At 35.9% G+C, this 17,481-nt stretch overlaps 1 protein-coding gene across 1 annotated transcript in view; it reads left to right on the top strand.

The window, feature by feature from the left end:
* LOC122528659 overlaps positions 1-17,481 on the top strand; it is a 70,916-nt gene that overhangs the window by 24,923 nt on the left and 28,512 nt on the right. The gene's annotated exons all lie outside the window — the stretch shown is intronic.

The following is a 17,481-nucleotide window of genomic DNA, read 5'->3' as shown; positions in this document are numbered from 1 at the left end:
AATGGTTTTTTTTTTTTTTTTTTGAAAGTAAAAGTTTCGATGACATTCTAAAAGTTTTGATTATTATTCGATAGTTCATAGTATTATTGTTCATAGTACATCAAAATTTGCTAAATTTAGTATCGTCGAAATTGTCGTCTCAATTTTGATTTAAAACAAAAAGAAAAAAGAAAAAAAAAATAAGAAAGTTATACTTTCTACCACTATTGATTCTTTGTTGGAAAGAGTATTGTTTAGTTTTGTCCAAGTATTTTTGAACGAACGTGTGTATTATACTAAACTCCTGAAATGAGTTTCAATACTCTTCGAAGATCACTCAGAAGTTTGAAGTACCATTTTCTTTTTCTCGTACATTTTTCTGATAAACGAAAATATTTCAATTGGAAACTTCATCTTTGAATGTAATTAATCGGACCTTGATAATAATTTATCAATTTTACCTCGAGCTTCATTTCTAAATGCAAGTAATTTTAAGACACGTATAAAAATATAATATCACCAGCCATATATATATATCATATGTATTATATTTAGTTATTATATTTTAAAAAAATAAATTGCATCTAGTCATTGTCAATTTGAAAAATTTATTATAATTAATTATTTGCATTTAAATATAACTCGATGAAATTACATTACGTCTCCCGAAGTTCCAAAGTTTGGAGCGAGCGTGCATGCGATCTCTTCTTCGCGTAAAAAATTTCGGGTTTGCTAATTTGTACTTTTCCGCGCGCCGTGAACGAAGACGACGAGAAGTCGAAGGGTAGAGGGTGGCGAGAGGAAGCGTCGAGAACGACGATACAAGAGTCATTTCCGTGCCAGACGACGATGACTCGGGCGCGGAAGCGAGAGTCTTGAGAAAGTAATTCCTTTTGTATGCGAACAAATACACGGGGGAGGGTCACTTAACATCGCCACTTTTCAGCGACCCCTTTTATCGCGCGTTGTATCAGAAAACTGGCGCCGGAAATACTCGCGCCGCGATATCCACCCTGACGATTCCTGTTTCCATCGGATTTCCTCTCTTTTTTCGCTGCTCCTACGGCGGAACGCAACTTTACCCGGGCAGTTTTCTCGCTTACGACGTGTTACAAATCGAATTCTCTTATTTTTCTTCTTTCTTCTTTTCCTAGCGTCGTGTTTGCGGAGAGAGAGAGAGAGAGAGAAAGAGAGGAAAAGGGTTTGTTTGATCCTAACAGTATATTTTCGTTTTCTGTATCTAGATTCCTCCGTGATTTTCATTGACATTTCTGGACATTTTTGAATATCGAAACTTGAAGAATTGATTTGGAATAATGACAGAGAAACGTCGGATCTCGCGGTTTCAAAATTTTACGAATTATCAATTAACAACGATCAACGGTTGTGCAGGGAAATTTCGAATTTTCGCTTACTCGATCCCGAGTTCCCACAGATTTTAATACAATTTTGCGAAGCAGAAAAGGTTGATGGATTAAGTAAACTGAGTTTTGCAATTTTTTTCAAGTGAGAAGGTTAATGGATTAAACTAATGATGAAACTAGGATTAAACTAATCTCACAGTTTTGATGAATAAAAAGGTTAATGGATTGAACTAGCGACGGACTACGCTGAACGAATCGATCTTCGTTCGAAATACATACATCGTCAGTTTCATTTTCCAAAGTGCAATGATCGTTCAGTTCATAAAGTTCGATTTTCTTTACTTTTTTTTACCGAAGTTTCGACGTTTAGACGTTCGAAGTAACTTGGACGAAGCGATTTCTCGATGATGACAGAGAATGTCGGATATTGTTGGTTCGAATTGAATCGAATGCAGAGCGAAGGTGCATGCAAAATTCTGCAACAAATTGCTCGTTGGTTATGGAAATTGCTTTCCTGGCCGGCCACCATTCCTCCTCCGCGAGAGTTTATGTTGACAGACGACGGAGAATCAATATTTCTCAACGTGACGCTTGCACTTTTGAGAAATCTTGATATTAAGGCGAACTTGCAAAAAACTCTGGCTTTGGTAGTAGCGAGAAAGTATTTCGCGAGAAAATCAGAGAGTGGCTTCTAAATACGTTATACGTATATCGTTGTACGTAGGAGAAATTTTTCAGCTTTTATTGAAATTTTACCAGCGTGCAGAACGTAATATAGAAAGAGTTCTTAAATTTGCTCGTATGCAATTGAGAGTATAGGAAGAATTCATGGAATGCTAATTTTCCACTGCTATTTATTTATCTTCCTAACAGTGTTACAAACTTATCGTCGAAAATGATAAAATCGGCGCTGAAATAATCCACTGAAATCCCATCGAACATTAATTGTGCAAAAATTAATTTTTGTATTGTATATTATATATATTAAAAATTACAAAATTTCTTTATATTCCTATGTATTCCTAAATACAAAAAAAAAAGAAAAATCTTAAAAAAATCTTTCTATTATTTATGTAGGTAAAAATAACACAAAATTTAATCTACGTGGTATTTAAAATAAAAATAAATGAAATTTATTAATTAAGAATGCTGAAAAAGTTCCAATTCGGCGATAACAAAAGATATAAAGCTCTCACGCTATCACAATTTGCTATTCGCTATAATTCTTTCAAGATCTGTATCTCTATCACGATTCGATTCTCTCTGTCTACACTTTATCACGGCTCGATACTCTCTCTGATTTCCTTGAAACCTTCGTTTCTTGCCTACACACAACCGTACCCTCATATTTTAAGTTAGAGGCTAACTGGCGGCCTGCAAGCTCTTACCCCTACTTTTTTGTATCGCTAGCGTCACCCCCTCCACTGTGTCGATCTCCCCACTTGCTAGACTGAGAAAGTGGGGCTTATGCACGGCGAGGAAATATCAACGTAGCGGAGAGATCAGGAAAGTAGGGGCAAAGACCCGAGAGCTGTCAGTTAGCCACTGTTTCAAGTCTTAAAACTTAGGGCGGCTAAAACAAACAGTTCCAAGCCTGACTTTCGCTGTGACAATCGTAATTGCCTCCCTCGTAGTTCGCACAGGAGCAATTTCTAAGATTTCCTCAGCCCACATTTGTTTCGTCGTTCGACTGCACGAGTAAATTACACAACTAAATTCAAAATGTCCGGCTGAATTTTTGAACTTTTCGATGTCACACGAGCGATTCAAATTCCTCCAAGTGTGAATTTCACGTGTCAAAGTCAAAATATACCCGGTAATTAATACACGTGTATATTCAGGTTTGAAACGTCTCCTCTGTCCTCTGACAATTTTATTAAAGACGTACGTATGCCTTCTCAGATACATTTCAATAGAGCCACGCGCTGTGTATCGTCACACACATTTAACCGAAACACACAAGCGCGTATTGATTCACGTATCGTTTCCCGTCACGTTTATCCGGCACGAGAACGTATTCTTGAAGCGGCAAATTAACAGCAGCGGGATCACGGTGCAAAGTTACGCCGACGATTCGACGAGTTGAAGCAAGTTTCGTTTCGCTCGAGACTTCTCGCTTTTCACCGCCCAGGAGTTACGGAACCCCATGGCTGTCGCGTTGAAACACGTATTTCGTACGTTGGTACACCTTAGTTCCTCGATGCTTCGTGAATATTTGACGCGGACGCTCTTACGGTTAAGTGAAAACGATTTTAACTGTTTTGGCGGAACGCGGAGGTATTTGAGATACGAGAGGAAATTTATCACGATGTGTTTTTATTTCAGAAGAATTTCGGAACGCTTTGACTTTAACTTTCGAGCTGTTAAATCTTTTCATTTCACATTTTCGTATGAGAATAAGTAATAGAAAGACAAAAGATTTTTTATCATTTTTTTTTTTTTTTTTGGAAATTTTGTATTGGAAAGAATTGTAATTTTTAATTGTGTAATATATAATACAATAGCTTTCTGCAAACTTAATATTCGATGGGATCTCAATGAATTACTTCAGCATCCATTTTACCATTTTCGAAGATAACTTTGTGACTTTGTTGGGAAGATAAATAAATAGTAATGGAAAATTTTGCGCTGGTATTTCATTTTTGCTATACTCTTAATTGTATGAATAAATTTGGAACTCTTTCTATATTATTATTACGTTTCACTAGAAAAATTTTTAATAAAAATCGTATATTTTTCCTACGATATGCGATATGCGAGTGTGAATTTTGTTTGATTCGGAGTTTTGAAATTTTAAGCAGTCGAGTTCTTAAATTTTGAAACTCGGAGATTCGAATTCGAAATTTTCGAAATTTTCCCCAGATTAGCGATTCTCGAATTTCGAAGTCTGCGAATTTCCAGCTCCAAACTTTCTCCATCTCTGAATTTTTGAAACCTTGAACTTCCCCAAACTGTCGAATCCCTGAATTTACAAATTTTCAAATCTCCAGATTTTTGAGTCCTTGAACTTTTCTGAAATTCCCAAATTTAAACATCTCCAAATTTTCGGAACCCCGCGTATTTGAATTTCCAAGCGTTTCTCTGTCGAAAGCTTCAGAATCCAATACGCCTTGGATTCATCCCTGTTTCCCTAATTTTAGTAGAATTTACTCGATTCTTCTCAATTTCCTTCAATCCACTCTGCTTCTTGACGAACTTCCTCCTCTTCCGATCTTTCGCCGATTATACGTGTCTCGGTTCATCGTCGTAGCAGCCTTCGTGCTATCTCCGGTGGATCCAATTGGCCGGTCAGGAAGTTCCCAAAGACTCGGAAAACTCGAGACGTCACGTCGTTTGAGCAATAGGGACGTGGCGCGCCGGCGATCAGCGTATTATCCAGTTAATTCGACCTCGTCGACTTTCATACCGATCACTTTGTTCCTTTAATTTCTCCCAGCTTCCAAACTAGAAGAATGCTTTTGTGGAATTTCCCGAGAAACTTATATTTTCGTCGTTCATAAGTTGATTTCTGAAATGATTGATTAATTGAGCAAATCAATTGTTGCCAAAACCGACGAAATTATATATTAATATAGATTGAATACGATGTCATATAATTATATATTGATATGGACCGTGTGCGATGTCACAATTATAATTATGGACCGATGTCACATAATTATATATTGATATGGACCGTATACGATGTCATATAATTATATATTGATATAAACCGTATATGATGTTACATAATTATATATTAATATGGTCCGTATACGATGTCACATAATTATATATTAATATGGTCCGTATACGATGTCACATAATTATATATTGATATGGTCCGTATACGATGTCACATAATTATATATTGATATGGACCGTATACGATGTCATATAATTACATATTGATATAAACCGTATATGATGTCACATAATTATATATTAATATGGTTCGTATACGATGTCACATAATTATATATTAATATGGTCCGTATACGGTGTCATATAATTATATATTGATATGATTCATATACGATGTCAATTATATATTAATATGGTCCGTATACGATGTCACTTAATTATATATTAATATGGTTCGTATACGATGTCACATAATTATATATTAATATGGTCCGTATACGATGTCATATAATTATATATTGATATAAATCGTATACTATGTTACATAATAATATATTGATATGGACCGTATACGATGTCACATAATTATATAATAATATGGTCCGTATACGATGTCACATAATTATATATTGATATGAACTCTATACGATGTCACATAATTATATATTTATATGGACCGTATACGATGTCACATAATTATATATTTATATGGTCCGTATACGATGTCACATAATTATATATTGATATGAACCGTATACGATGTCACATAATTATATATTGATATAAACTGTATACGATGTCACATAATTATATATTGATATGGACCGTATACGATGTCACATAATTATGTATTAATATGGACCGTATACGATGTCATATAGTTATAGTATATGTCGAACGATACACGAATTATTTCGATTAAATCTATTGTACAATACATACGCGGAATTGAAGTTCGATACCTGTTGTGCAATTTTTTTTATTTTTTCAATAAAACGTTCCTCGTGTTAATTACACAGCATGAATATTAAAAACGCCGATTGACTTGATGTATCGAACGATAAAATTTCCATTTTACATTCCGTGAAATATTATATGAATTCGAAAATGAAAGAGTTAAAAGGAAATTATAATCGGAGCTCGATATAATGTATTGCGTTTGTACTGGCTGCGAGTTCTTTGATTAATCACTCGACATTACAACAATAAAATTATTATCGGACATCGTTGATTATGAATCTATTAGCAGTATCGTTTTGCACGTTTGTTGTTGTTGTTCGTCGAGAGGCTACTTGAAATATCATTATTCATCATTTCATCGTATCGCGTCGATATACATACAGTTTTGAAGAATCATGCTCTGATCGAGGCATAGCATTTGATAGTTTTCGTCGTGAAACGTAAATTAAATACACAGATAGAAGATCTAGCCATTTGTAATTTGTTACAAGTTCATCAATTTGTAAATAAATTTTTATTAATTTACGATATGACAGTTCTATAAACATTATTTGAGATTTGCGGTATTTTATTTTCCTGGGATTTTTAAATCCTGGAATTTCCAGACAGTTCCGCATTTTTTTTTTTTTTTAAATTTCGCAATTTCTCCACTTGCAAGAAGAAATTCGACGGACGTTTCTGAATTCTTAACTTTTCACTTTGAATTATCATTAATAATTGTATGAGAATTTAGAGTTATAAATATAATTCAAGGTAAAATTTCCAATTTGAATTGAACTTTGTACGTGATTATTAAATGAAAACTCGACATTTTAATTAAATTACAGTCAAGACTAAAAAAAACAAATAATACTTGAGAGTCACACAAATAATAAATATTTCTTTCAACGAAAGGAACTAACTCGAAAGGAAGTGAATTAAATCATATTAAACATATTAAATATCACAAGAGTTAACATGAAACTAAAAAAAATCAAAAGATCAAAATTGCACTATTATAGTGCAACGAGTCGAGGAAGAAATTCACACGTCCACACACTCACGCATACAGAATTTTAGACAAGAAAAGCCAAAGCTATTAAGCGAGTCAGCGTTCTCAAAAGGAGATCGTTGGTCAACGTGTGTTCCCGACAGACGGCTGTACGAGCCAGGAACTGTTTATCAGAGCAAAGAGCAACGGGTGAACACACAAAGAACAAAGGGAGTTTCAATTTTTCCGCGACACAAACGCTAACGCGTTTTGTTCCCTTCGCGACGACCGCGAGCTGCACGATACGTTTTCGGTCCATCGGGAGCCAGCTCGAGGCTGATAAGCCTTCTTTAACAACGTCTTTGAACTGTCTGGCCTCGTCTTTCCGCCGGTTCGTTTAACCTCTCGCGTTGGAATGACGTGCCACTCACGAGAGACGAGAATTCTTTTCTTCCAAAATTGTAATATTTCCTCAGTTTTAGGTATATTTAACTAAAATAGGCAAAACAAATAATAAATAATTTATTACTTCTCAATTGTTTCTGTCCGACGAGTTCAGAAAGAAAGCGACGGATTATCGCATACTCGTTCGGCCACTCGTTATGGTCCGCAATCAGCTGCCAAGCGCAAGCGGTTGGAAAACGGATCTGCAACGACCTTCTTATCAATTTCCTCGTTATCGAGCAGCGCGCGAGGTGTCGGATTTGAGATTGAGCGGTGTCTTGTCGAGCCGATTGGTACCTCGGTAAGAACGGCTTATTTCTTCGTGGCGCATTGAAAGCGCGAGTTTGGAACGGCGCGAGATGGAAATATCGATCGGCGTCGAAACTTGTATGCATAGGTGATTGTTTAATTGAATCTTGTCTTGGATATTAATACGATAAAAATATGTGATATTTTATATTGTAACATAATATAATATGAATATGTAATACTGATATATTTTCATTGTGCGGAATGTCAGTATATATTTGAAACATTCAACAAGTTTAAGATGTACAAGATACAGGTTTCGTGCGTTGCAACAAGGCAACTTGGTAAGACATGAGACGCCAGATATTGCGAAAGTAGACGTCACACGATGTAAGAAATTGCGTTTAATTGACATTTACCACCGTTTGTCCGTGAACGGAGACAGCATGGAACAAGATGACGAGAAAGAGAGATAATGCCGAGCAAGTTCCAAAGACGAAAGTGTTCGAAACACGAACAAGAAAGCAGAAACTTATACCAAAAAAGGAGGGTGAAAAAGACATTTCATTGATCCAACATTGGATTCGGGGAATCCCGCATTTCTGGAACGAAGAGTAACCTCGTGGAGGAAGGGAACGTGGTTAAACCGATGGCGATGCTGTCGCGAGAGAGCAGGAAATCCGAAAATATCAGCAAGCCATATCAGCGACATCGAGTTTCGGGTGGCGGTGAACGATTAGCCGGCCGGGTTCCGGCGAACGTGTCCGTTTCCTCCTCTTCACCTGTTCGCGGAGCGCCGTTCACACCGCAACGTGACATCGGCGTCGCAAAATGAAAACCTCCCCTCCGTTGCGGTGGTGAGCGTTTCCACCCCTCTCGTCCTTTTCTCTCCCTTTGTGCCCGCGTGCACACGGCGAATGAGATCAATAACACAGCACGGCCTGTTCAAAGCGAGATCACCTCATACGGCGTGTGTGTTTCCATGGCGCGTTAACTCGCCGCGGCGAGCGAAGCAGCCTGACGTTTCTCGAGCTTCTTTTAGAACGCGCGCCCGTGCTCCTCTAACCTTGCTCGCTGTTGCAAAGGCCTTGTCGCGCCTGACAGGCGCTCCAGCAGAATCCAACAGAACGACGGTGTGAGGGGTGCTCGGGTGTAAGTTGCGAAATTAATCGTCTTTGAGAAGTAATTGGGAAGTTACGCGGAATTGCAGAGCGTGAAAACTGAAGACGCGAAGAGTAACTTCGTTTGATGAAATTTTTACGAACCGTGAATTTCTACTTGAAATAGAATTTTGAAATAGAAATAAATAAATAAAATTTTAATATAATAAATAATAAATAAAAATATATAAATAAGAAATAATAAATGAATAATAAATACCATTTTAAAATATAATAAATATAATATATAATAAACAAAATTTTAAAATGTAATAAATATAATATATAATAAATAAAATTTTAAAATGTAATAAATATAATATATAATAAATAAAATTTTAAAATATAATAAATATAATATATATATATATATAAATATAATATAACTAATATAATATAATATAATATAAATAAAATTTTAAAATATAATAAATATAATATATAAATAATATAATATAATATAAATAAAATTTTAAAATATAATAAATATAATATATAATAAATAAAATTTTAAAATATAATAAATATAATATATAACAAATAAAATTTTAAAATAAAAATAAATAGGAATTTGTTTCGTTCGTTCTGTAATCAATGTTCCAGCGCTTTTGCATGTTTCAGGTATCTTTTTCTTTTTTTTCACGTTTTGTTCATTGCGTGCATTCTTGCACCTTCAGATCTATTACAAATGCGTAAGAATGTGCTATCTAGCATATACACCTAGAATACATCTAAACGATTTCCCGCATTATTATAATTATCAGTCGTACATCTAATTGGATATTTGTAGTGTTGAAATTCAATATTAAAAGAGAGAAATTGATTTGGAAATCATGGAGGAATTGGATAATCCAAATTTTCTGTCGATATTTATCTTAGAATGTATCCAAGCAATTACTACAATTGTCAGTCATAGATCTAAATTGAATATTTGTAGTATTTGTTGAATTTAAATGTTGAAAAAGAGAAATAATTTGACGAATGCATCAAACTTTAGAATGTAGCCAAACGATTATCAGAGATAAACCTGAACATTTGTGGTATCGGTTAAATAAAAATATCAGAAATAATTTCTGAAAAACGCGCCGAAATTAAAGAAAAAATTGGAGAATCAATTTCGGTGTCGAATAAACTGTTCTCTAAACATTTATCGTGAAATAGGAAGACGTACGATGAATTACGAAACTCAGAAATTCACTTGGTTAAAAATACCACTCTCTATTTAGTTCTCTTCGTTTCCTCAGATTTTCAACCGCGATGAATATCGAATCTCTCCCTTGAAAAATGTTCACGCGTTATTAAGCGAGTAAATAACGCTGTTCTCCGCGCTCCCACAGAACAAATAACCACTAATAATTCACCGAATAACGTTTCGAGACACCGGGAACTTGAGGCATTAAATCAACAACCGCTACATCAAAGAATCAATTTAAAAAGTTCCGGTGTATCATAAGAGTCACGCGTGTTCCTTTCCTCTTAACAAGTAGATCCCTCGGCCGTGATCTAATAAATCACCGTTTAAATTTAGCGAGTAATCCGCTAATATCACAAAGTATCCCCGCAGCACCGGCGCGACTGGAACGGTCCATCATTTTGCCCGAGCCGATTTAACCAGCGAATTAAATCATCGTAGATATCTCGCAACGTGTTTTCGAAAACAATTCGAACCTCGAAACGACGACGGTTTTCGCGATTCAAATCTTTTCACACTCTCAACTTCTCGAGGAAACGGTCTCGTCCCTCGAGCGAAACAAATTTCACTCTCGAAAGAAGAAGAAGAAGAAGAAGAAGAAGAAGAAGAAGAATCATCGAGGAAAGTTCTCGGTAGGTTCCTCTCGGTTCCCTGTACTTCACGTGGAATAATTGTCGCGAGTTTCGCGACGATGAAGTGAACAAATATTTGACGAGTCGAGTGGGAAAGCGACGAGTGGTTCGACCATTTAGAGTTGCAGAATTTTTCTTTCACCGGATTTCGATTAGTTGCCTCGCTTTGCATTAGTTGTGGCTGTTGGTTTTATTTTCTTGAAATCGACCGAGAGAGAGTGAGAGAGAGAGGCAGGAGGATATTTTCTTTTCGGGTGAGAAATGTTTCAAATTCGCTGCGCTTTCTTTCCGACTTTCAAGTTCCGACTTTTCCGACAATCTTCCAGATTTTGTTTCGGCAAATAATATTAACCCTTTGGCCCTCAATAAAATTCTTTTGCGTCGTCTACTACGTACTCGGCAATTTATTTACGAAGCATCTTCGAATAAAATAATGTAGCATCGGAATATTATGTATTTAGGTATATTATTATTTGCCTTATTATTAGGTATTTAACACGAAATTTTGTTTTACTACTTTTATAACACGCTTATCGTAAATTATACTTTTTTAACACGCGATATCGTCTACATTTAAAGCAATCGTTAAACGTGCTACGGTTTGTTAAGAACAATAATATACAAGAGTATAATAATTTTTTGTCAGAAGATTGAAAATCGACGAAGGATAGAAACAAAATTTATTGACAGTAAGTAAACGATCGCTAGAAATAAAAATGTACATTTCAAGATTCAAATTTATTACATTCAGATAATTTCATTTCATTTCATAATTCTATTATATCATTTGTAATTACAATTACTTCGTTATTATATTTTATTTTAGATTCAATGTTAAATAAATTTTTTAAATTATCTTTATTTAAAAAAATCATACAATCGAAATTATCAATTGCGAACTTATCAAAATATCAAAGCAAATACTCCTCGATCTTTCCTCTTCAGTCTTGGAAAATTGGCGAATAAAAAGACGTACGAGTATCACGAAACGCACGACAGGAATAAATAATAAAGCGAAAGGGGTTAACGAGAAATATCGAGCAACCGTGAAACGTTCCTTCGAACTGTCGCGACGAATTAATTTAACGAACGAAGCCACGATGATTCGCGGTTCGTCCAGTATTCATCGTTCGACCATTTAAACTTTCCCGGGTGACAGTTTCGGAGCGGGCTGTCGCGCGAGTTGACGCCCCTCTCTCTCTCTCTCTCTCTCTCCCTCCTCTCTAACTTCCGTTCCTCTCGATGGACGTTTATTCGCGGCTGTTGAGAAAGTCGTTTACCCGTGCGCGTTTTTCGCCAACTGGCACCGACGAGCTTTTGACTGATTTGAGTTCCGCGTATGATCGTTTCTCAACTGGCCAAATTAAAATCGTCCGGAAAGATTTGTCGGATCGTTCAAGGGTTGATCCGAATTAAGTAAGGTCAAGTGATCGATTTAATTTAATTTACATTTCTGTAACGTCGCGCTCCAAAATTTGAAAATTATGATTCTTTAAATGTGCACTGTTCGTGCAACAATTCGTTAATTCACAAAAAAATCTCCCTTCTTCATCATCCATCTTCACAGCCGAAACTTATGCCATCGTGAAAGCCATTAAATATGCACACTCAAATAACGAAGCCCAGATCGTCATGAGCGTTAAAAAATCCCTAACGAAATCATATGATCAAGAAAACCAACTAATATCCACCATCCAACTACAACTAACCTAACACAAACGCCACAGTCATCTGGATTCCAGCTCATCAAGGAATAGAAGGAAATGAAAAAACAGACGCAGCAGCAAAAGAAGCTACAGTTCCTCCACTTACTAACAATCGCAACCGTCTTCGAATCCCCTGCGACGACCAAATAATCCATTTTCAAAAAAGTAGCAAAGAATGAATGGAACAATACATGGAAAACAACTAAAAGCACCCAACTACACAAAAGTATCCAAGACTTTCACCAGCAAACACCAAACTTTAACAGGAAAGAAGGAGTAATTATCACACGCCTAAGGACCGGTCATACCAAGCTGGCACATGATCACAAAATCAAAGAAACTACACCACTCACCTGCACTCATTGCATTAATCATCCATTAACAGTAACTGACATACTGCACGAATGCCACACCACAGAAATCTGGAATCAACGGAAACCTGACTTCTCAAAGTATTAAAATATCTCAAAAGCATAAACTACTACGTAATGACCTCGCTTCTTTGATGCGACATTAAAGAAAAATAGAAGAAGAAGAAGAATTCGTTAATTCCCAGACTCGAAACTGTGGCAAATGTCCACGGTTTACAGTAATATTTTTCATTTCGTTGCATTTATTACATCAGTTACGCGGAAATTGGATTGCCGGATTATTATTCCACGGGAATTGAATTGCAACAAATTTGCGCGTTAATATTTAAGTGCCTTTAATTGTTCGGAATTGTGATTTGTTAATTTACCAACGTATCGTTTCGCCCGGTTAATTGAAACTTCATAGCAATCGGAAGCAGATTTCTGGAAATTATTCGAAAGAGCAGTTATATATAAACGCGTGTTAGGTGTGGAAAAAGTTGAATTATAAAGGGTGGTTTAGTTGAAAACGGAGATGATTTAATAAAATGGGGGAGATTTCTACGTTGACTTTAGATTAATGGTTGCACGTGGTTGCAAAAAATGCAAGAAATAAGTCGGAAAATATTGGATATTCCTCCAAAGAAATTCTCTGTAGGGAAAAATAATGCTGAAAAAGGGTTTTTTTTTAACCTACGTGGTTTTAAACAAATGCAAATGTAGTTCATTAATTTTGCTGTAACTGCTGTAACACGTCTTACGACTCTCTGTATAATTTCCTCACGACTCGTGACACTCTCGAGCTGCACTCTCTGACCTCTCCTTACTCTCTATGTCTCTTCACTCTATCACGATTCACTTCATTCCTTCGCGATATGCATCCTCGGAAACCTTCGTCCTTTGCACACGTACACAATCCTAATATTATTTTAAGTCGTAAACTTGAGGCGACTAAAAACAAGCATTCCCAAGCCCAATAATAATAATCAAAGAAGAAGAAGAAGAGTAATCGCGTAGGAAATTCAAAAAATAAAAGAGCACAGAAAAAGAGGCGTAGAAAGAACGAGGAAGGCACTGTCGAGACGTAGACGAGAAAAGAAAAGAAATAGAGAAGTAACGTCATTAACCAAGGGGGAAATCGATAGACGCTGCGTTTAGAATAGTACACCGATAGAAATCCCTCGTTACACCAAAGAAATGCCTGAATTAATTAAGCCACGTGATTGTGCACGGTGAATAGAGACGTTGCTTACCGCTGAATTCTTCGAGGGGTTTCGAATCTCGTTACCGAGTTAGCATTTTTTCCCCCCCGGACGATTACAATGAATTTCAATGAACTGTCATTGTAAGGTAGAAGCCTTTTAATAGCGTTGGCCTTCGCCAAAGGAATTTCAAAGGAAGGCTGTGCAATGCTTGTGACGATGAAACAGACGCAGGTGCGTTTATGAGAAACCTATAAAATACAAAATATCATTGATCGTAGGAAAGATATATTATCTGAGGATACATTATCAGTTGGATTTAAATTCTATTACGGAATGAAGATGAAATACTTGGTAAATTTTCGACGTAACGTAGCGTATTAATTGATTTGGATGCAAGGTGTTTGGTATTTAGAAATTAATACAGCAGTGTGTAGAAATTAAAAATAGTAGTATTAATGGTGCTAGTATTTAGAAATTCTAAATAGTAACTTATTTGCTTATTTGTAGACTGCCTGCTTTATTTATAAAATATCCAATATCACCTGAGAATAAACTGAATCTATTATTGATTTTATCAAACTATAAACTTGAGAAATACATAGAGAAAATATATTACCCAATATATTTAACCTTTTTACGTCATGTGTATCATTATTTGAATTCTGTTAAATTAAATTCCGGATAACTTCAAATTTCAACGAAAATCATTCTTCAACTTGAACGATAAACAGCGACTTATAATTAAAATAATTAAGATTTCGCTTCGCAGCGGCTCATGTTAAATAATTTGAAATTCTGTTTTATAATACTTTGTACGCGCAGAGTCGAATTAAACAAGGAAAGCTCGAAGCTCGATTATTAATTTAATTTGAAATCGTTAAGATCCTCCACGAACTAAATTGCGATATGAGTTCGTTCACCTCTTTAATGCTTCGAGTAGAAGGTTAAAAAAAAAAAAAAGGAACCAAATTTCAATTCAATTTGAAACGCTTCTGAAGCTATTGTGTAGTATCTCGTATGGGTATCGTTTCGCTGCTAACTGTAGTTCGAACGGCCGTGCCATCACCATCGATTGGTAATAATTATCGATCTGCAAACGGCGAAAGAGAATGACCAAGGGAGTGACCATCGATACTCCGATGAAAAAAAAAGGAAGAAAGAAACTCGTTAAGCTGGAATTTCAATTTGATGAGAGGAATTGAAATGGGGATCCCTTTTAGTCCTGGATTTTAGAAGAGGTTCTCAAAGATAGAGGAACGCTTTCGAACGAAAGTTCGAGGCACGATTCTGTTATTTCAGCAGATCGGTCGCTGGACATTCGACGTTTCGTTTAACATCTGTTCGAATTTTCGCTTGATATCCACAACATTTTACGAACTCTTCAGATACGAAGATTGGTTCAAGTAACACTCAGAAGGATATTTTCTACAAGTAGAACTACCCCGAAAGAAATTATTCTACGAACAGAACAGGCAATTAAAGAAGCGAAACCAATGTAAAGATTCATTTCATCTTGTTTCACATTGAATATTTTTTATGTTATTTCATTTTTATCGTGCTTTTTATCTGATGAGAATCTGCAGTCTAATAATTACCATATTTTACGATTAAAATTCGATTCTCTAATATATTTCTACCAACTTTTACGATATTTAACTTCACAAGTGTTTTCATCTATAGAGGAAACTTCTTTGGATAAGAATTCCTTCAAATATAACTTCCAAAAGGAAATTGTCCAGAAATCACAGATTGGACGTTTACACAGATTACATAAATAAGGCCCAGTTTCTCTTCAATTGTGTTACATTTGTATAGCAATTTCTACAGAATTACCTTCGTAATTTGAAAATTTTTCGGGTCCAACTTTTCGAATCTCGAGAACGTGGTGAAAAAACCATCTTCGGATGAAAATTACTTCGAACAAAAGTTTCGAAAAGAAAATCGTCCGAAAATCGCAGAAGCATTGGACGTTTTATTACATAAATAAAGCCCCGTTTCTCTTCAATTGTGTTACATTTGCATAGCAATTTCTATAGAATTACCTTCGTAATTTGGTAATTTTTTTCGTGTCCAACTTTTCGAATCTCGAGAATGTGGTGAGAAAACCATCTTCGGATGAAAATTACTTCGAACAAAAGTTTCGAAAAGAAAATCGTCCGAAAATCGCAGAAGCATTGGACGTTTTATTACATAAATAAAGCCCCGTTTCTCTTCAATTGTGTTACATTTGCATAGCAATTTCTATAGAATTACCTTCGTAATTTGGTAATTTTTTTCGTGTCCAACTTTTCGAATCTCGAGAATGTGGTGAGAAAACCATCTTCGGATGAAAATTACTTCGAACAAAAGTTTCGAAAAGAAAATCGTCCGAAAATCGCAGAAGCATTGGACGTTTTATTACATAAATATGCTGTATTTGCATCAAAATTTCTCGCCAACTGTCGGACTCTCAATATTGCCTCTTCCACTTCAAAAAGACTTTCGTACGAAGAGATTTTTCGAAAGAGCAGCGCGGAAGGGTTGCCATTTCCATCGTTTCGTCGCCAAAGCAGCCAACATTGCAAACGCATCTAAAATAAGAACGTTGTTTCCCCTCCGAAAGAAACTCCTAAAAGCTACGTCTCACGGCATCCCATCCTCTCCTGTTCTCTGTTCTTGCAACCTCCCGAAGCACTCTTCAATTTGCAAAACAATCACGCGGAAAGCTTGACCCCCACGGAAGCACGAGTACGTGTCTTTCGCTCCAACTTCCTGTCCAGGTCGCCTTCGAGCCCTTGTTCGATGAAAGATCACCAAAAGGTCGGTTAGTAGCGGCAACTCGTTCGACGTTTGGCAGTCGCTGCACGCTTTCGAAAGATGTTTTTCTGTAGATAGCTCGTCGGAACGTGGCTGGTTTCGGAGTTCGCCAAGTTGAGACCGTGTTTGAGGCCTCAGGTATCACGTCGAGTTATATGAAAATTGTGAAATTGTACAGGCAATGGTGAAAAGATTTCCTTGCAAATCGTTATTGATATTAGGAGATCCACGGTCTGTTAAACGATTAAAATAACATAAATCCATTTAACACAGGAATTTTGTATATTTTGCAAGTACAGTTTGATGAAACGTTTTAATTGTTAGTCTTCACGTTTAGAATTACGATATTACGTAAAATTTTAATATTATCGTGTGCTTTTGTACGAGACGAAAAATTCTGGTTACATTTGTACGCCCATCAGAGACGTAAGAAATAATAAAATGAACGACGAGATGAAAGTTGAGGTATTGAATTACACGTTCTATTTCTCTTGCCTTTTAACGAGTAAAACTCGAACGTAATTCGCTAAATTCGGCCAGTTACGAAGAAAACCACGAAGCTTGATTTAAATGTCACTTTACACTGTATTTTTGTACAATTCAATTTCCAACTAAGTAAAAATATGACAAAAGTAACTATCGAACTCTATTTTTCACGTCATAGTGCAACAGCGTTAGTTTTATAATTTTAATTTTCACTTTTAAAATACGGAAAAGGCGTTTCTGGAACCGTAGAAATTTCAAAAATAAAAGTACCAAAGGCCGGATTTTGCCAAAATAGAAATTTCGATGTTGAATGTGACAACAATAATTACTCAACTCTATCTTCACGTCATAGTATGACGCAACA

Source organism: Frieseomelitta varia, unplaced genomic scaffold (assembly GCF_011392965.1).
Source record: "Frieseomelitta varia isolate USP_RPSP 00005682 unplaced genomic scaffold, Fvar_1.2 scaffold_254, whole genome shotgun sequence".
In the NCBI taxonomy this organism is placed as follows: Eukaryota; Metazoa; Arthropoda; class Insecta; order Hymenoptera; family Apidae; genus Frieseomelitta; species Frieseomelitta varia.
This window is presented reverse-complemented; position numbering and strand designations above follow the sequence as displayed.